The following is a 14,121-nucleotide window of genomic DNA, read 5'->3' as shown; positions in this document are numbered from 1 at the left end:
CTTTGGCATAGCAGCCACAAGTGCCTTCTAAAATGCTGTCTTGGCAGCGGTGGGATTCGAACCCACGCCTCCGAAGAGACTGGAGCCTAAATCCAGCGCCTTAGACCCCTCGGCCACGCTACCCTTTCGTGAGCTGTCTCTTGCCCATATTTTTATTCATAAATAATGAAAACTTTGGGTGGAGAGCTTCAAACGTCTCTTTAAAAATCGCTGCTCATAATCAGGCTCTGAAGCCTGCGAGTTTGGTCAAGGAAAGCAAAAGCGGCAGGGTTTGGAAGAGACTGTGAGCAAGCAGTGTCACTTCTCCAGTCTTTTCGCTTTGGCATAGCAGCCACAAGTGCCTTCTAAAATGCTGTCTTGGCAGCGGTGGGATTCGAACCCACGCCTCCGAAGAGACTGGAGCCTTAATCCAGCGCCTTAGACCGCTCGGCCACGCTACCTTATGAGAAAGCATTCCGTGGGCCATTTTCGGCAACTTTTTCTTTAAACGTCTCTTTTTTCAAAGAACACTTAAGGTGTCTGGCCCTCTTTAAAAATCGCTGCTCATAATCAGGCCATAATCAGGCCTGCGAGTTTGGTCAAGGAAAGCAAAAGCGGCAGGGTTTGGAAGAGACTGTGAGCAAGCAGTGTCACTTCTCCAGCCTTTTTGCTTTGGCATAGCAGCCACAAGTGCCTTCTAAAATGCTGTCTTGGCAGCGGTGGGATTCGAACCCACGCCTCCGAAGAGACTGGAGCCTAAATCCAGCGCCTTAGACCCCTCGGCCACGCTACCCTTTCGTGAGCTGTCTCTTGCCCATATTTTTATTCATAAATAATGAAAACTTTGGGTGGAGAGCTTCATCGTCAGGCTCTGAAGCCCATCGAGTTCGGCCAAGGAAAGCAAAAGCGGCAGGGTTTGGAAGAGACCGGTGTCACTTCTCCAGTCTTTTCGCTTTGGCATAGCAGCCACAAGTGCCTTCTAAAATGCTGTTTTGGCAGCGGTGGGATTCGAACCCACGCCTCCGAAGAGACTGGAGCCTTAATCCAGCGCCTTAGACCGCTCGGCCACGCTACCTTATGAGAACGCATTCCGTGGGCCATTTTCGGCAACTTTTTCTTTAAACGTCTCTTTTTTCAAAGAACACTTAAGGTGTCTGGCCCTCTTTAAAAATCGCTGCTCATAATCAGGCTCTGAAGCCTGCGAGTTTGGTCAAGGAAAGCAAAAGCGGCAGGGTTTGGAAGAGACTGTGAGCAAGCAGTGTCACTTCTCCAGCCTTTTTGCTTTGGCATAGCAGCCACAAGTGCCTTCTAAAATGCTGTCTTGGCAGCGGTGGGATTCGAACCCACGCCTCCGAAGAGACTGCGGTGGGATTCGAACCCACGCCTCCGAAGAGACTGGAGCCTAAATCCAGCGCCTTAGACCCCTCGGCCACGCTACCCTTTCGTGAGCTGTCTCTTGCCCATATTTTTATTCATAAATAATGAAAACTTTGGGTGGAGAGCTTCATCGTCAGGCTCTGAAGCCCATCGAGTTCGGCCAAGGAAAGCAAAAGCGGCAGGGTTTGGAAGAGACCGGTGTCACTTCTCCAGTCTTTTCGCTTTGGCATAGCAGCCACAAGTGCCTTCTAAAATGCTGTTTTGGCAGCGGTGGGATTCGAACCCACGCCTCCGAAGAGACTGGAGCCTTAATCCAGCGCCTTAGACCGCTCGGCCACGCTACCTTATGAGAACGCATTCCGTGGGCCATTTTCGGCAACTTTTTCTTTAAACGTCTCTTTTTTCAAAGAACACTTAAGGTGTCTGGCCCTCTTTAAAAATCGCTGCTCATAATCAGGCTCTGAAGCCTGCGAGTTTGGTCAAGGAAAGCAAAAGCGGCAGGGTTTGGAAGAGACTGTGAGCAAGCAGTGTCACTTCTCCAGCCTTTTTGCTTTGGCATAGCAGCCACAAGTGCCTTCTAAAATGCTGTCTTGGCAGCGGTGGGATTCGAACCCACGCCTCCGAAGAGACTGCGGTGGGATTCGAACCCACGCCTCCGAAGAGACTGGAGCCTAAATCCAGCGCCTTAGACCCCTCGGCCACGCTACCCTTTCGTGAGCTGTCTCTTGCCCATATTTTTATTCATAAATAATGAAAACTTTGGGTGGAGAGCTTCATCGTCAGGCTCTGAAGCCCATCGAGTTCGGCCAAGGAAAGCAAAAGCGGCAGGGTTTGGAAGAGACCGGTGTCACTTCTCCAGTCTTTTCGCTTTGGCATAGCAGCCACAAGTGCCTTCTAAAATGCTGTTTTGGCAGCGGTGGGATTCGAACCCACGCCTCCGAAGAGACTGGAGCCTTAATCCAGCGCCTTAGACCGCTCGGCCACGCTACCTTATGAGAACGCATTCCGTGGGCCATTTTCGGCAACTTTTTCTTTAAACGTCTCTTTTTTCAAAGAACACTTAAGGTGTCTGGCCCTCTTTAAAAATCGCTGCTCATAATCAGGCTCTGAAGCCTGCGAGTTTGGTCAAGGAAAGCAAAAGCGGCAGGGTTTGGAAGAGACTGTGAGCAAGCAGTGTCACTTCTCCAGCCTTTTTGCTTTGGCATAGCAGCCACAAGTGCCTTCTAAAATGCTGTCTTGGCAGCGGTGGGATTCGAACCCACGCCTCCGAAGAGACTGGAGCCTAAATCCAGCGCCTTAGACCCCTCGGCCACGCTACCCTTTCGTGAGCTGTCTCTTGCCCATATTTTTATTCATAAATAATGAAAACTTTGGGTGGAGAGCTTCATCGTCAGGCTCTGAAGCCCATCGAGTTCGGCCAAGGAAAGCAAAAGCGGCAGGGTTTGGAAGAGACCGGTGTCACTTCTCCAGTCTTTTCGCTTTGGCATAGCAGCCACAAGTGCCTTCTAAAATGCTGTTTTGGCAGCGGTGGGATTCGAACCCACGCCTCCGAAGAGACTGGAGCCTTAATCCAGCGCCTTAGACCGCTCGGCCACGCTACCTTATGAGAACGCATTCCGTGGGCCATTTTCGGCAACTTTTTCTTTAAACGTCTCTTTTTTCAAAGAACACTTAAGGTGTCTGGCCCTCTTTAAAAATCGCTGCTCATAATCAGGCTCTGAAGCCTGCGAGTTTGGTCAAGGAAAGCAAAAGCGGCAGGGTTTGGAAGAGACTGTGAGCAAGCAGTGTCACTTCTCCAGCCTTTTTGCTTTGGCATAGCAGCCACAAGTGCCTTCTAAAATGCTGTCTTGGCAGCGGTGGGATTCGAACCCACGCCTCCGAAGAGACTGGAGCCTAAATCCAGCGCCTTAGACCCCTCGGCCACGCTACCCTTTCGTGAGCTGTCTCTTGCCCATATTTTTATTCATAAATAATGAAAACTTTGGGTGGAGAGCTTCATCGTCAGGCTCTGAAGCCCATCGAGTTCGGCCAAGGAAAGCAAAAGCGACAGGGTTTGGAAGAGACCGGTGTCACTTCTCCAGTCTTTTCGCTTTGGCATAGCAGCCACAAGTGCCTTCTAAAATGCTGTTTTGGCAGCGGTGGGATTCGAACCCACGCCTCCGAAGAGACTGGAGCCTTAATCCAGCGCCTTAGACCGCTCGGCCACGCTACCTTATGAGAACGCATTCCGTGGGCCATTTTCGGCAACTTTTTCTTTAAACGTCTCTTTTTTCAAAGAACACTTAAGGTGTCTGGCCCTCTTTAAAAATCGCTGCTCATAATCAGGCTCTGAAGCCTGCGAGTTTGGTCAAGGAAAGCAAAAGCGGCAGGGTTTGGAAGAGACTGTGAGCAAGCAGTGTCACTTCTCCAGCCTTTTTGCTTTGGCATAGCAGCCACAAGTGCCTTCTAAAATGCTGTCTTGGCAGCGGTGGGATTCGAACCCACGCCTCCGAAGAGACTGGAGCCTAAATCCAGCGCCTTAGACCCCTCGGCCACGCTACCCTTTCGTGAGCTGTCTCTTGCCCATATTTTTATTCATAAATAATGAAAACTTTGGGTGGAGAGCTTCATCGTCAGGCTCTGAAGCCCATCGAGTTCGGCCAAGGAAAGCAAAAGCGGCAGGGTTTGGAAGAGACCGGTGTCACTTCTCAAGTCTTTTCGCTTTGGCATAGCAGCCACAAGTGCCTTCTAAAATGCTGTCTTGGCAGCGGTGGGATTCGAACCCACGCCTCCGAAGAGACTGGAGCCTTAATCCAGCGCCTTAGACCGCTCGGCCACGCTACCTTATGAGAAACCATTCCGTGGGCCATTTTCGGCAACTTTTTCTTTAATCGTCTGTTTTTTCAAAGAACACTTAAGGTGTCTGGCCCTCTTTAAAAATCGCTGCTCATAATCAGGCTCTGAAGCCTGCGAGTTTGGTCAAGGAAAGCAAAAGCGGCAGGGTTTGGAAGAGACTGTGAGCAAGCAGTGTCACTTCTCCAGTCTTTTCGCTTTGGCATAGCAGCCACAAGTGCCTTCTAAAATGCTGTCTTGGCAGCGGTGGGATTCGAACCCACGTCTCCGAAGAGACTGGAGCCTTAATCCAGCGCCTTAGACCGCTCGGCCACGCTACCTTATGAGAAAGCATTCCGTGGGCCATTTTCGGCAACTTTTTCTTTAAACGTCTCTTTTTTCAAAGAACACTTAAGGTGTCTGGCCCTCTTTAAAAATCGCTGCTCATAATCAGGCTCTGAAGCCTGCGAGTTTGGTCAAGGAAAGCAAAAGCGGCAGGGTTTGGAAGAGACTGTGAGCAAGCAGTGTCACTTCTCCAGCCTTTTTGCTTTGGCATAGCAGCCACAAGTGCCTTCTAAAATGCTGTCTTGGCAGCGGTGGGATTCGAACCCACGCCTCCGAAGAGACTGGAGCCTAAATCCAGCGCCTTAGACCCCTCGGCCACGCTACCCTTTCGTGAGCTGTCTCTTGCCCATATTTTTATTCATAAATAATGAAAACTTTGGGTGGAGAGCTTCATCGTCAGGCTCTGAAGCCCATCGAGTTCGGCCAAGGAAAGCAAAAGCGGCAGGGTTTGGAAGAGACCGGTGTCACTTCTCCAGTCTTTTCGCTTTGGCATAGCAGCCACAAGTGCCTTCTAAAATGCTGTCTTGGCAGCGGTGGGATTCGAACCCACGCCTCCGAAGAGACTGGAGCCTTAATCCAGCGCCTTAGACCGCTCGGCCACGCTACCTTATGAGAAACCATTCCGTGGGCCATTTTCGGCAACTTTTTCTTTAAACGTCTCTTTTTTCAAAGAACACTTAAGGTGTCTGGCCCTCTTTAAAAATCGCTGCTCATAATCAGGCTCTGAAGCCTGCGAGTTTGGTCAAGGAAAGCAAAAGCGGCAGGGTTTGGAAGAGACTGTGAGCAAGCAGTGTCACTTCTCCATTCTTTTCGCTTTGGCATAGCAGCCACAAGTGCCTTCTAAAATGCTGTCTTGGCAGCGGTGGGATTCGAACCCACGCCTCCGAAGAGACTGGAGCCTTAATCCAGCGCCTTAGACCGCTCGGCCACGCTACCTTATGAGAAAGCATTCCGTGGGCCATTTTCGGCAACTTTTTCTTTAAACGTCTCTTTTTTCAAAGAACACTTAAGGTGTCTGGCCCTCTTTAAAAATCGCTGCTCATAATCAGGCCATAATCAGGCCTGCGAGTTTGGTCAAGGAAAGCAAAAGCGGCAGGGTTTGGAAGAGACTGTGAGCAAGCAGTGTCACTTCTCCAGCCTTTTTGCTTTGGCATAGCAGCCACAAGTGCCTTCTAAAATGCTGTCTTGGCAGCGGTGGGATTCGAACCCACACCTCCGAAGAGACTGGAGCCTAAATCCAGCGCCTTAGACCCCTCGGCCACGCTACCCTTTCGTGAGCTGTCTCTTGCCCATATTTTTATTCATAAATAATGAAAACTTTGGGTGGAGAGCTTCATCGTCAGGCTCTGAAGCCCATCGAGTTCGGCCAAGGAAAGCAAAAGCGGCAGGGTTTGGAAGAGACCGGTGTCACTTCTCCAGTCTTTTCGCTTTGGCATAGCAGCCACAAGTGCCTTCTAAAATGCTGTTTTGGCAGCGGTGGGATTCGAACCCACGCCTCCGAAGAGACTGGAGCCTTAATCCAGCGCCTTAGACCGCTCGGCCACGCTACCTTATGAGAACGCATTCCGTGGGCCATTTTCGGCAACTTTTTCTTTAAACGTCTCTTTTTTCAAAGAACACTTAAGGTGTCTGGCCCTCTTTAAAAATCGCTGCTCATAATCAGGCTCTGAAGCCTGCGAGTTTGGTCAAGGAAAGCAAAAGCGGCAGGGTTTGGAAGAGACTGTGAGCAAGCAGTGTCACTTCTCCAGCCTTTTTGCTTTGGCATAGCAGCCACAAGTGCCTTCTAAAATGCTGTCTTGGCAGCGGTGGGATTCGAACCCACGCCTCCGAAGAGACTGGAGCCTAAATCCAGCGCCTTAGACCCCTCGGCCACGCTACCCTTTCGTGAGCTGTCTCTTGCCCATATTTTTATTCATAAATAATGAAAACTTTGGGTGGAGAGCTTCATCGTCAGGCTCTGAAGCCCATCGAGTTCGGCCAAGGAAAGCAAAAGCGGCAGGGTTTGGAAGAGACCGGTGTCACTTCTCAAGTCTTTTCGCTTTGGCATAGCAGCCACAAGTGCCTTCTAAAATGCTGTCTTGGCAGCGGTGGGATTCGAAACCACGCCTCCGAAGAGACTGGAGCCTTAATCCAGCGCCTTAGACCGCTCGGCCACGCTACCTTATGAGAAAGCATTCCGTGGGCCATTTTCGGCAACTTTTTCTTTAAACGTCTCTTTTTTCAAAGAACACTTAAGGTGTCTGGCCCTCTTTAAAAATCGCTGCTCATAATCAGGCTCTGAAGCCTGCGAGTTTGGTCAAGGAAAGCAAAAGCGGCAGGGTTTGGAAGAGACTGTGAGCAAGCAGTGTCACTTCTCCAGCCTTTTTGCTTTGGCATAGCAGCCACAAGTGCCTTCTAAAATGCTGTCTTGGCAGCGGTGGGATTCGAACCCACGCCTCCGAAGAGACTGGAGCCTAAATCCAGCGCCTTAGACCCCTCGGCCACGCTACCCTTTCGTGAGCTGTCTCTTGCCCATATTTTTATTCATAAATAATGAAAACTTTGGGTGGAGAGCTTCAAACGTCTCTTTAAAAATCGCTGCTCATAATCAGGCTCTGAAGCCTGCGAGTTTGGTCAAGGAAAGCAAAAGCGGCAGGGTTTGGAAGAGACTGTGAGCAAGCAGTGTCACTTCTCCAGTCTTTTCGCTTTGGCATAGCAGCCACAAGTGCCTTCTAAAATGCTGTCTTGGCAGCGGTGGGATTCGAACCCACGCCTCCGAAGAGACTGGAGCCTTAATCCAGCGCCTTAGACCGCTCGGCCACGCTACCTTATGAGAAACCATTCCGTGGGCCATTTTCGGCAACTTTTTCTTTAAACGTCTCTTTTTTCAAAGAACACTTAAGGTGTCTGGCCCTCTTTAAAAATCGCTGCTCATAATCAGGCTCTGAAGCCTGCGAGTTTGGTCAAGGAAAGCAAAAGCGGCAGGGTTTGGAAGAGACTGTGAGCAAGCAGTGTCACTTCTCCAGTCTTTTCGCTTTGGCATAGCAGCCACAAGTGCCTTCTAAAATGCTGTCTTGGCAGCGGTGGGATTCGAACCCACGCCTCCGAAGAGACTGGAGCCTTAATCCAGCGCCTTAGACCGCTCGGCCACGCTACCTTATGAGAAAGCATTCCGTGGGCCATTTTCGGCAACTTTTTCTTTAAACGTCTCTTTTTTCAAAGAACACTTAAGGTGTCTGGCCCTCTTTAAAAATCGCTGCTCATAATCAGGCCATAATCAGGCCTGCGAGTTTGGTCAAGGAAAGCAAAAGCGGCAGGGTTTGGAAGAGACTGTGAGCAAGCAGTGTCACTTCTCCAGCCTTTTTGCTTTGGCATAGCAGCCACAAGTGCCTTCTAAAATGCTGTCTTGGCAGCGGTGGGATTCGAACCCACGCCTCCGAAGAGACTGGAGCCTAAATCCAGCGCCTTAGACCCCTCGGCCACGCTACCCTTTCGTGAGCTGTCTCTTGCCCATATTTTTATTCATAAATAATGAAAACTTTGGGTGGAGAGCTTCATCGTCAGGCTCTGAAGCCCATCGAGTTCGGCCAAGGAAAGCAAAAGCGGCAGGGTTTGGAAGAGACCGGTGTCACTTCTCCAGTCTTTTCGCTTTGGCATAGCAGCCACAAGTGCCTTCTAAAATGCTGTTTTGGCAGCGGTGGGATTCGAACCCACGCCTCCGAAGAGACTGGAGCCTTAATCCAGCGCCTTAGACCGCTCGGCCACGCTACCTTATGAGAACGCATTCCGTGGGCCATTTTCGGCAACTTTTTCTTTAAACGTCTCTTTTTTCAAAGAACACTTAAGGTGTCTGGCCCTCTTTAAAAATCGCTGCTCATAATCAGGCTCTGAAGCCTGCGAGTTTGGTCAAGGAAAGCAAAAGCGGCAGGGTTTGGAAGAGACTGTGAGCAAGCAGTGTCACTTCTCCAGCCTTTTTGCTTTGGCATAGCAGCCACAAGTGCCTTCTAAAATGCTGTCTTGGCAGCGGTGGGATTCGAACCCACGCCTCCGAAGAGACTGGAGCCTAAATCCAGCGCCTTAGACCCCTCGGCCACGCTACCCTTTCGTGAGCTGTCTCTTGCCCATATTTTTATTCATAAATAATGAAAACTTTGGGTGGAGAGCTTCATCGTCAGGCTCTGAAGCCCATCGAGTTCGGCCAAGGAAAGCAAAAGCGGCAGGGTTTGGAAGAGACCGGTGTCACTTCTCAAGTCTTTTCGCTTTGGCATAGCAGCCACAAGTGCCTTCTAAAATGCTGTCTTGGCAGCGGTGGGATTCGAACCCACGCCTCCGAAGAGACTGGAGCCTTAATCCAGCGCCTTAGACCGCTCGGCCACGCTACCTTATGAGAAAGCATTCCGTGGGCCATTTTCGGCAACTTTTTCTTTAAACGTCTCTTTTTTCAAAGAACACTTAAGGTGTCTGGCCCTCTTTAAAAATCGCTGCTCATAATCAGGCTCTGAAGCCTGCGAGTTTGGTCAAGGAAAGCAAAAGCGGCAGGGTTTGGAAGAGACTGTGAGCAAGCAGTGTCACTTCTCCAGCCTTTTTGCTTTGGCATAGCAGCCACAAGTGCCTTCTAAAATGCTGTCTTGGCAGCGGTGGGATTCGAACCCACGCCTCCGAAGAGACTGGAGCCTAAATCCAGCGCCTTAGACCCCTCGGCCACGCTACCCTTTCGTGAGCTGTCTCTTGCCCATATTTTTATTCATAAATAATGAAAACTTTGGGTGGAGAGCTTCAAACGTCTCTTTAAAAATCGCTGCTCATAATCAGGCTCTGAAGCCTGCGAGTTTGGTCAAGGAAAGCAAAAGCGGCAGGGTTTGGAAGAGACTGTGAGCAAGCAGTGTCACTTCTCCAGTCTTTTCGCTTTGGCATAGCAGCCACAAGTGCCTTCTAAAATGCTGTCTTGGCAGCGGTGGGATTCGAACCCACGCCTCCGAAGAGACTGGAGCCTTAATCCAGCGCCTTAGACCGCTCGGCCACGCTACCTTATGAGAAACCATTCCGTGGGCCATTTTCGGCAACTTTTTCTTTAAACGTCTCTTTTTTCAAAGAACACTTAAGGTGTCTGGCCCTCTTTAAAAATCGCTGCTCATAATCAGGCTCTGAAGCCTGCGAGTTTGGTCAAGGAAAGCAAAAGCGGCAGGGTTTGGAAGAGACTGTGAGCAAGCAGTGTCACTTCTCCAGTCTTTTCGCTTTGGCATAGCAGCCACAAGTGCCTTCTAAAATGCTGTCTTGGCAGCGGTGGGATTCGAACCCACGCCTCCGAAGAGACTGGAGCCTTAATCCAGCGCCTTAGACCGCTCGGCCACGCTACCTTATGAGAAAGCATTCCGTGGGCCATTTTCGGCAACTTTTTCTTTAAACGTCTCTTTTTTCAAAGAACACTTAAGGTGTCTGGCCCTCTTTAAAAATCGCTGCTCATAATCAGGCCATAATCAGGCCTGCGAGTTTGGTCAAGGAAAGCAAAAGCGGCAGGGTTTGGAAGAGACTGTGAGCAAGCAGTGTCACTTCTCCAGCCTTTTTGCTTTGGCATAGCAGCCACAAGTGCCTTCTAAAATGCTGTCTTGGCAGCGGTGGGATTCGAACCCACGCCTCCGAAGAGACTGGAGCCTAAATCCAGCGCCTTAGACCCCTCGGCCACGCTACCCTTTCGTGAGCTGTCTCTTGCCCATATTTTTATTCATAAATAATGAAAACTTTGGGTGGAGAGCTTCATCGTCAGGCTCTGAAGCCCATCGAGTTCGGCCAAGGAAAGCAAAAGCGGCAGGGTTTGGAAGAGACCGGTGTCACTTCTCCAGTCTTTTCGCTTTGGCATAGCAGCCACAAGTGCCTTCTAAAATGCTGTTTTGGCAGCGGTGGGATTCGAACCCACGCCTCCGAAGAGACTGGAGCCTTAATCCAGCGCCTTAGACCGCTCGGCCACGCTACCTTATGAGAACGCATTCCGTGGGCCATTTTCGGCAACTTTTTCTTTAAACGTCTCTTTTTTCAAAGAACACTTAAGGTGTCTGGCCCTCTTTAAAAATCGCTGCTCATAATCAGGCTCTGAAGCCTGCGAGTTTGGTCAAGGAAAGCAAAAGCGGCAGGGTTTGGAAGAGACTGTGAGCAAGCAGTGTCACTTCTCCAGCCTTTTTGCTTTGGCATAGCAGCCACAAGTGCCTTCTAAAATGCTGTCTTGGCAGCGGTGGGATTCGAACCCACGCCTCCGAAGAGACTGCGGTGGGATTCGAACCCACGCCTCCGAAGAGACTGGAGCCTAAATCCAGCGCCTTAGACCCCTCGGCCACGCTACCCTTTCGTGAGCTGTCTCTTGCCCATATTTTTATTCATAAATAATGAAAACTTTGGGTGGAGAGCTTCATCGTCAGGCTCTGAAGCCCATCGAGTTCGGCCAAGGAAAGCAAAAGCGGCAGGGTTTGGAAGAGACCGGTGTCACTTCTCCAGTCTTTTCGCTTTGGCATAGCAGCCACAAGTGCCTTCTAAAATGCTGTTTTGGCAGCGGTGGGATTCGAACCCACGCCTCCGAAGAGACTGGAGCCTTAATCCAGCGCCTTAGACCGCTCGGCCACGCTACCTTATGAGAACGCATTCCGTGGGCCATTTTCGGCAACTTTTTCTTTAAACGTCTCTTTTTTCAAAGAACACTTAAGGTGTCTGGCCCTCTTTAAAAATCGCTGCTCATAATCAGGCTCTGAAGCCTGCGAGTTTGGTCAAGGAAAGCAAAAGCGGCAGGGTTTGGAAGAGACTGTGAGCAAGCAGTGTCACTTCTCCAGCCTTTTTGCTTTGGCATAGCAGCCACAAGTGCCTTCTAAAATGCTGTCTTGGCAGCGGTGGGATTCGAACCCACGCCTCCGAAGAGACTGGAGCCTAAATCCAGCGCCTTAGACCCCTCGGCCACGCTACCCTTTCGTGAGCTGTCTCTTGCCCATATTTTTATTCATAAATAATGAAAACTTTGGGTGGAGAGCTTCATCGTCAGGCTCTGAAGCCCATCGAGTTCGGCCAAGGAAAGCAAAAGCGACAGGGTTTGGAAGAGACCGGTGTCACTTCTCCAGTCTTTTCGCTTTGGCATAGCAGCCACAAGTGCCTTCTAAAATGCTGTTTTGGCAGCGGTGGGATTCGAACCCACGCCTCCGAAGAGACTGGAGCCTTAATCCAGCGCCTTAGACCGCTCGGCCACGCTACCTTATGAGAACGCATTCCGTGGGCCATTTTCGGCAACTTTTTCTTTAAACGTCTCTTTTTTCAAAGAACACTTAAGGTGTCTGGCCCTCTTTAAAAATCGCTGCTCATAATCAGGCTCTGAAGCCTGCGAGTTTGGTCAAGGAAAGCAAAAGCGGCAGGGTTTGGAAGAGACTGTGAGCAAGCAGTGTCACTTCTCCAGCCTTTTTGCTTTGGCATAGCAGCCACAAGTGCCTTCTAAAATGCTGTCTTGGCAGCGGTGGGATTCGAACCCACGCCTCCGAAGAGACTGGAGCCTAAATCCAGCGCCTTAGACCCCTCGGCCACGCTACCCTTTCGTGAGCTGTCTCTTGCCCATATTTTTATTCATAAATAATGAAAACTTTGGGTGGAGAGCTTCATCGTCAGGCTCTGAAGCCCATCGAGTTCGGCCAAGGAAAGCAAAAGCGGCAGGGTTTGGAAGAGACCGGTGTCACTTCTCAAGTCTTTTCGCTTTGGCATAGCAGCCACAAGTGCCTTCTAAAATGCTGTCTTGGCAGCGGTGGGATTCGAACCCACGCCTCCGAAGAGACTGGAGCCTTAATCCAGCGCCTTAGACCGCTCGGCCACGCTACCTTATGAGAAACCATTCCGTGGGCCATTTTCGGCAACTTTTTCTTTAATCGTCTGTTTTTTCAAAGAACACTTAAGGTGTCTGGCCCTCTTTAAAAATCGCTGCTCATAATCAGGCTCTGAAGCCTGCGAGTTTGGTCAAGGAAAGCAAAAGCGGCAGGGTTTGGAAGAGACTGTGAGCAAGCAGTGTCACTTCTCCAGTCTTTTCGCTTTGGCATAGCAGCCACAAGTGCCTTCTAAAATGCTGTCTTGGCAGCGGTGGGATTCGAACCCACGTCTCCGAAGAGACTGGAGCCTTAATCCAGCGCCTTAGACCGCTCGGCCACGCTACCTTATGAGAAAGCATTCCGTGGGCCATTTTCGGCAACTTTTTCTTTAAACGTCTCTTTTTTCAAAGAACACTTAAGGTGTCTGGCCCTCTTTAAAAATCGCTGCTCATAATCAGGCTCTGAAGCCTGCGAGTTTGGTCAAGGAAAGCAAAAGCGGCAGGGTTTGGAAGAGACTGTGAGCAAGCAGTGTCACTTCTCCAGCCTTTTTGCTTTGGCATAGCAGCCACAAGTGCCTTCTAAAATGCTGTCTTGGCAGCGGTGGGATTCGAACCCACGCCTCCGAAGAGACTGGAGCCTAAATCCAGCGCCTTAGACCCCTCGGCCACGCTACCCTTTCGTGAGCTGTCTCTTGCCCATATTTTTATTCATAAATAATGAAAACTTTGGGTGGAGAGCTTCATCGTCAGGCTCTGAAGCCCATCGAGTTCGGCCAAGGAAAGCAAAAGCGGCAGGGTTTGGAAGAGACCGGTGTCACTTCTCCAGTCTTTTCGCTTTGGCATAGCAGCCACAAGTGCCTTCTAAAATGCTGTCTTGGCAGCGGTGGGATTCGAACCCACGCCTCCGAAGAGACTGGAGCCTTAATCCAGCGCCTTAGACCGCTCGGCCACGCTACCTTATGAGAAACCATTCCGTGGGCCATTTTCGGCAACTTTTTCTTTAAACGTCTCTTTTTTCAAAGAACACTTAAGGTGTCTGGCCCTCTTTAAAAATCGCTGCTCATAATCAGGCTCTGAAGCCTGCGAGTTTGGTCAAGGAAAGCAAAAGCGGCAGGGTTTGGAAGAGACTGTGAGCAAGCAGTGTCACTTCTCCATTCTTTTCGCTTTGGCATAGCAGCCACAAGTGCCTTCTAAAATGCTGTCTTGGCAGCGGTGGGATTCGAACCCACGCCTCCGAAGAGACTGGAGCCTTAATCCAGCGCCTTAGACCGCTCGGCCACGCTACCTTATGAGAAAGCATTCCGTGGGCCATTTTCGGCAACTTTTTCTTTAAACGTCTCTTTTTTCAAAGAACACTTAAGGTGTCTGGCCCTCTTTAAAAATCGCTGCTCATAATCAGGCCATAATCAGGCCTGCGAGTTTGGTCAAGGAAAGCAAAAGCGGCAGGGTTTGGAAGAGACTGTGAGCAAGCAGTGTCACTTCTCCAGCCTTTTTGCTTTGGCATAGCAGCCACAAGTGCCTTCTAAAATGCTGTCTTGGCAGCGGTGGGATTCGAACCCACGCCTCCGAAGAGACTGGAGCCTAAATCCAGCGCCTTAGACCCCTCGGCCACGCTACCCTTTCGTGAGCTGTCTCTTGCCCATATTTTTATTCATAAATAATGAAAACTTTGGGTGGAGAGCTTCATCGTCAGGCTCTGAAGCCCATCGAGTTCGGCCAAGGAAAGCAAAAGCGGCAGGGTTTGGAAGAGACCGGTGTCACTTCTCCAGTCTTTTCGCTTTGGCATAGCAGCCACAAGTGCCTTCTAA

At 50.3% G+C, this 14,121-nt stretch overlaps 45 non-coding genes across 45 annotated transcripts; all 45 read right to left on the bottom strand.

The window, feature by feature from the left end:
- Positions 1-41: 41 nt before the first annotated feature.
- On the bottom strand, positions 42-123 carry trnal-uag (transfer RNA leucine (anticodon UAG)). The gene has a single exon. It is a non-coding gene; the product is annotated as a tRNA-Leu (tRNA).
- Positions 124-358: 235 nt separating this feature from the next.
- trnal-aag (transfer RNA leucine (anticodon AAG)) lies at positions 359-440 on the bottom strand. Its single transcript has one exon. It is a non-coding gene; the product is annotated as a tRNA-Leu (tRNA).
- A 250-nt stretch (positions 441-690) lies between these two features.
- On the bottom strand, positions 691-772 carry trnal-uag (transfer RNA leucine (anticodon UAG)). Its single transcript has one exon. It is a non-coding gene; the product is annotated as a tRNA-Leu (tRNA).
- Positions 773-972: 200 nt separating this feature from the next.
- trnal-aag (transfer RNA leucine (anticodon AAG)) lies at positions 973-1,054 on the bottom strand. Its single transcript has one exon. It is a non-coding gene; the product is annotated as a tRNA-Leu (tRNA).
- A 282-nt stretch (positions 1,055-1,336) lies between these two features.
- trnal-uag (transfer RNA leucine (anticodon UAG)) lies at positions 1,337-1,418 on the bottom strand. The gene has a single exon. It is a non-coding gene; the product is annotated as a tRNA-Leu (tRNA).
- A 200-nt stretch (positions 1,419-1,618) lies between these two features.
- On the bottom strand, positions 1,619-1,700 carry trnal-aag (transfer RNA leucine (anticodon AAG)). The gene has a single exon. It is a non-coding gene; the product is annotated as a tRNA-Leu (tRNA).
- A 282-nt stretch (positions 1,701-1,982) lies between these two features.
- Positions 1,983-2,064, bottom strand: trnal-uag (transfer RNA leucine (anticodon UAG)). Its single transcript has one exon. It is a non-coding gene; the product is annotated as a tRNA-Leu (tRNA).
- A 200-nt stretch (positions 2,065-2,264) lies between these two features.
- On the bottom strand, positions 2,265-2,346 carry trnal-aag (transfer RNA leucine (anticodon AAG)). The gene has a single exon. It is a non-coding gene; the product is annotated as a tRNA-Leu (tRNA).
- A 247-nt stretch (positions 2,347-2,593) lies between these two features.
- Positions 2,594-2,675, bottom strand: trnal-uag (transfer RNA leucine (anticodon UAG)). Its single transcript has one exon. It is a non-coding gene; the product is annotated as a tRNA-Leu (tRNA).
- Positions 2,676-2,875: 200 nt separating this feature from the next.
- On the bottom strand, positions 2,876-2,957 carry trnal-aag (transfer RNA leucine (anticodon AAG)). The gene has a single exon. It is a non-coding gene; the product is annotated as a tRNA-Leu (tRNA).
- A 247-nt stretch (positions 2,958-3,204) lies between these two features.
- trnal-uag (transfer RNA leucine (anticodon UAG)) lies at positions 3,205-3,286 on the bottom strand. The gene has a single exon. It is a non-coding gene; the product is annotated as a tRNA-Leu (tRNA).
- Positions 3,287-3,486: 200 nt separating this feature from the next.
- On the bottom strand, positions 3,487-3,568 carry trnal-aag (transfer RNA leucine (anticodon AAG)). The gene has a single exon. It is a non-coding gene; the product is annotated as a tRNA-Leu (tRNA).
- A 247-nt stretch (positions 3,569-3,815) lies between these two features.
- trnal-uag (transfer RNA leucine (anticodon UAG)) lies at positions 3,816-3,897 on the bottom strand. The gene has a single exon. It is a non-coding gene; the product is annotated as a tRNA-Leu (tRNA).
- A 200-nt stretch (positions 3,898-4,097) lies between these two features.
- trnal-aag (transfer RNA leucine (anticodon AAG)) lies at positions 4,098-4,179 on the bottom strand. The gene has a single exon. It is a non-coding gene; the product is annotated as a tRNA-Leu (tRNA).
- A 247-nt stretch (positions 4,180-4,426) lies between these two features.
- trnal-aag (transfer RNA leucine (anticodon AAG)) lies at positions 4,427-4,508 on the bottom strand. Its single transcript has one exon. It is a non-coding gene; the product is annotated as a tRNA-Leu (tRNA).
- Positions 4,509-4,755: 247 nt separating this feature from the next.
- trnal-uag (transfer RNA leucine (anticodon UAG)) lies at positions 4,756-4,837 on the bottom strand. Its single transcript has one exon. It is a non-coding gene; the product is annotated as a tRNA-Leu (tRNA).
- Positions 4,838-5,037: 200 nt separating this feature from the next.
- Positions 5,038-5,119, bottom strand: trnal-aag (transfer RNA leucine (anticodon AAG)). Its single transcript has one exon. It is a non-coding gene; the product is annotated as a tRNA-Leu (tRNA).
- A 247-nt stretch (positions 5,120-5,366) lies between these two features.
- Positions 5,367-5,448, bottom strand: trnal-aag (transfer RNA leucine (anticodon AAG)). The gene has a single exon. It is a non-coding gene; the product is annotated as a tRNA-Leu (tRNA).
- Positions 5,449-5,698: 250 nt separating this feature from the next.
- Positions 5,699-5,780, bottom strand: trnal-uag (transfer RNA leucine (anticodon UAG)). Its single transcript has one exon. It is a non-coding gene; the product is annotated as a tRNA-Leu (tRNA).
- Positions 5,781-5,980: 200 nt separating this feature from the next.
- On the bottom strand, positions 5,981-6,062 carry trnal-aag (transfer RNA leucine (anticodon AAG)). The gene has a single exon. It is a non-coding gene; the product is annotated as a tRNA-Leu (tRNA).
- A 247-nt stretch (positions 6,063-6,309) lies between these two features.
- Positions 6,310-6,391, bottom strand: trnal-uag (transfer RNA leucine (anticodon UAG)). Its single transcript has one exon. It is a non-coding gene; the product is annotated as a tRNA-Leu (tRNA).
- A 200-nt stretch (positions 6,392-6,591) lies between these two features.
- trnal-aag (transfer RNA leucine (anticodon AAG)) lies at positions 6,592-6,673 on the bottom strand. Its single transcript has one exon. It is a non-coding gene; the product is annotated as a tRNA-Leu (tRNA).
- Positions 6,674-6,920: 247 nt separating this feature from the next.
- On the bottom strand, positions 6,921-7,002 carry trnal-uag (transfer RNA leucine (anticodon UAG)). The gene has a single exon. It is a non-coding gene; the product is annotated as a tRNA-Leu (tRNA).
- A 235-nt stretch (positions 7,003-7,237) lies between these two features.
- Positions 7,238-7,319, bottom strand: trnal-aag (transfer RNA leucine (anticodon AAG)). The gene has a single exon. It is a non-coding gene; the product is annotated as a tRNA-Leu (tRNA).
- Positions 7,320-7,566: 247 nt separating this feature from the next.
- Positions 7,567-7,648, bottom strand: trnal-aag (transfer RNA leucine (anticodon AAG)). Its single transcript has one exon. It is a non-coding gene; the product is annotated as a tRNA-Leu (tRNA).
- Positions 7,649-7,898: 250 nt separating this feature from the next.
- On the bottom strand, positions 7,899-7,980 carry trnal-uag (transfer RNA leucine (anticodon UAG)). Its single transcript has one exon. It is a non-coding gene; the product is annotated as a tRNA-Leu (tRNA).
- Positions 7,981-8,180: 200 nt separating this feature from the next.
- trnal-aag (transfer RNA leucine (anticodon AAG)) lies at positions 8,181-8,262 on the bottom strand. The gene has a single exon. It is a non-coding gene; the product is annotated as a tRNA-Leu (tRNA).
- Positions 8,263-8,509: 247 nt separating this feature from the next.
- On the bottom strand, positions 8,510-8,591 carry trnal-uag (transfer RNA leucine (anticodon UAG)). Its single transcript has one exon. It is a non-coding gene; the product is annotated as a tRNA-Leu (tRNA).
- A 200-nt stretch (positions 8,592-8,791) lies between these two features.
- Positions 8,792-8,873, bottom strand: trnal-aag (transfer RNA leucine (anticodon AAG)). Its single transcript has one exon. It is a non-coding gene; the product is annotated as a tRNA-Leu (tRNA).
- A 247-nt stretch (positions 8,874-9,120) lies between these two features.
- trnal-uag (transfer RNA leucine (anticodon UAG)) lies at positions 9,121-9,202 on the bottom strand. The gene has a single exon. It is a non-coding gene; the product is annotated as a tRNA-Leu (tRNA).
- A 235-nt stretch (positions 9,203-9,437) lies between these two features.
- On the bottom strand, positions 9,438-9,519 carry trnal-aag (transfer RNA leucine (anticodon AAG)). The gene has a single exon. It is a non-coding gene; the product is annotated as a tRNA-Leu (tRNA).
- A 247-nt stretch (positions 9,520-9,766) lies between these two features.
- On the bottom strand, positions 9,767-9,848 carry trnal-aag (transfer RNA leucine (anticodon AAG)). Its single transcript has one exon. It is a non-coding gene; the product is annotated as a tRNA-Leu (tRNA).
- Positions 9,849-10,098: 250 nt separating this feature from the next.
- On the bottom strand, positions 10,099-10,180 carry trnal-uag (transfer RNA leucine (anticodon UAG)). The gene has a single exon. It is a non-coding gene; the product is annotated as a tRNA-Leu (tRNA).
- Positions 10,181-10,380: 200 nt separating this feature from the next.
- On the bottom strand, positions 10,381-10,462 carry trnal-aag (transfer RNA leucine (anticodon AAG)). Its single transcript has one exon. It is a non-coding gene; the product is annotated as a tRNA-Leu (tRNA).
- A 282-nt stretch (positions 10,463-10,744) lies between these two features.
- On the bottom strand, positions 10,745-10,826 carry trnal-uag (transfer RNA leucine (anticodon UAG)). Its single transcript has one exon. It is a non-coding gene; the product is annotated as a tRNA-Leu (tRNA).
- Positions 10,827-11,026: 200 nt separating this feature from the next.
- On the bottom strand, positions 11,027-11,108 carry trnal-aag (transfer RNA leucine (anticodon AAG)). Its single transcript has one exon. It is a non-coding gene; the product is annotated as a tRNA-Leu (tRNA).
- Positions 11,109-11,355: 247 nt separating this feature from the next.
- On the bottom strand, positions 11,356-11,437 carry trnal-uag (transfer RNA leucine (anticodon UAG)). The gene has a single exon. It is a non-coding gene; the product is annotated as a tRNA-Leu (tRNA).
- A 200-nt stretch (positions 11,438-11,637) lies between these two features.
- trnal-aag (transfer RNA leucine (anticodon AAG)) lies at positions 11,638-11,719 on the bottom strand. The gene has a single exon. It is a non-coding gene; the product is annotated as a tRNA-Leu (tRNA).
- A 247-nt stretch (positions 11,720-11,966) lies between these two features.
- On the bottom strand, positions 11,967-12,048 carry trnal-uag (transfer RNA leucine (anticodon UAG)). Its single transcript has one exon. It is a non-coding gene; the product is annotated as a tRNA-Leu (tRNA).
- Positions 12,049-12,248: 200 nt separating this feature from the next.
- trnal-aag (transfer RNA leucine (anticodon AAG)) lies at positions 12,249-12,330 on the bottom strand. Its single transcript has one exon. It is a non-coding gene; the product is annotated as a tRNA-Leu (tRNA).
- Positions 12,331-12,577: 247 nt separating this feature from the next.
- On the bottom strand, positions 12,578-12,659 carry trnal-aag (transfer RNA leucine (anticodon AAG)). The gene has a single exon. It is a non-coding gene; the product is annotated as a tRNA-Leu (tRNA).
- A 247-nt stretch (positions 12,660-12,906) lies between these two features.
- On the bottom strand, positions 12,907-12,988 carry trnal-uag (transfer RNA leucine (anticodon UAG)). The gene has a single exon. It is a non-coding gene; the product is annotated as a tRNA-Leu (tRNA).
- Positions 12,989-13,188: 200 nt separating this feature from the next.
- Positions 13,189-13,270, bottom strand: trnal-aag (transfer RNA leucine (anticodon AAG)). Its single transcript has one exon. It is a non-coding gene; the product is annotated as a tRNA-Leu (tRNA).
- Positions 13,271-13,517: 247 nt separating this feature from the next.
- On the bottom strand, positions 13,518-13,599 carry trnal-aag (transfer RNA leucine (anticodon AAG)). Its single transcript has one exon. It is a non-coding gene; the product is annotated as a tRNA-Leu (tRNA).
- A 250-nt stretch (positions 13,600-13,849) lies between these two features.
- Positions 13,850-13,931, bottom strand: trnal-uag (transfer RNA leucine (anticodon UAG)). The gene has a single exon. It is a non-coding gene; the product is annotated as a tRNA-Leu (tRNA).
- Positions 13,932-14,121: the final 190 nt, after the last annotated feature.

This window comes from Pimephales promelas, chromosome 17 (genome assembly GCF_988280905.1).
Source record: "Pimephales promelas chromosome 17, fPimPro1.hap1.1, whole genome shotgun sequence".
Classification (NCBI taxonomy): domain Eukaryota; kingdom Metazoa; phylum Chordata; class Actinopteri; order Cypriniformes; family Leuciscidae; genus Pimephales; species Pimephales promelas.
This window is presented reverse-complemented; position numbering and strand designations above follow the sequence as displayed.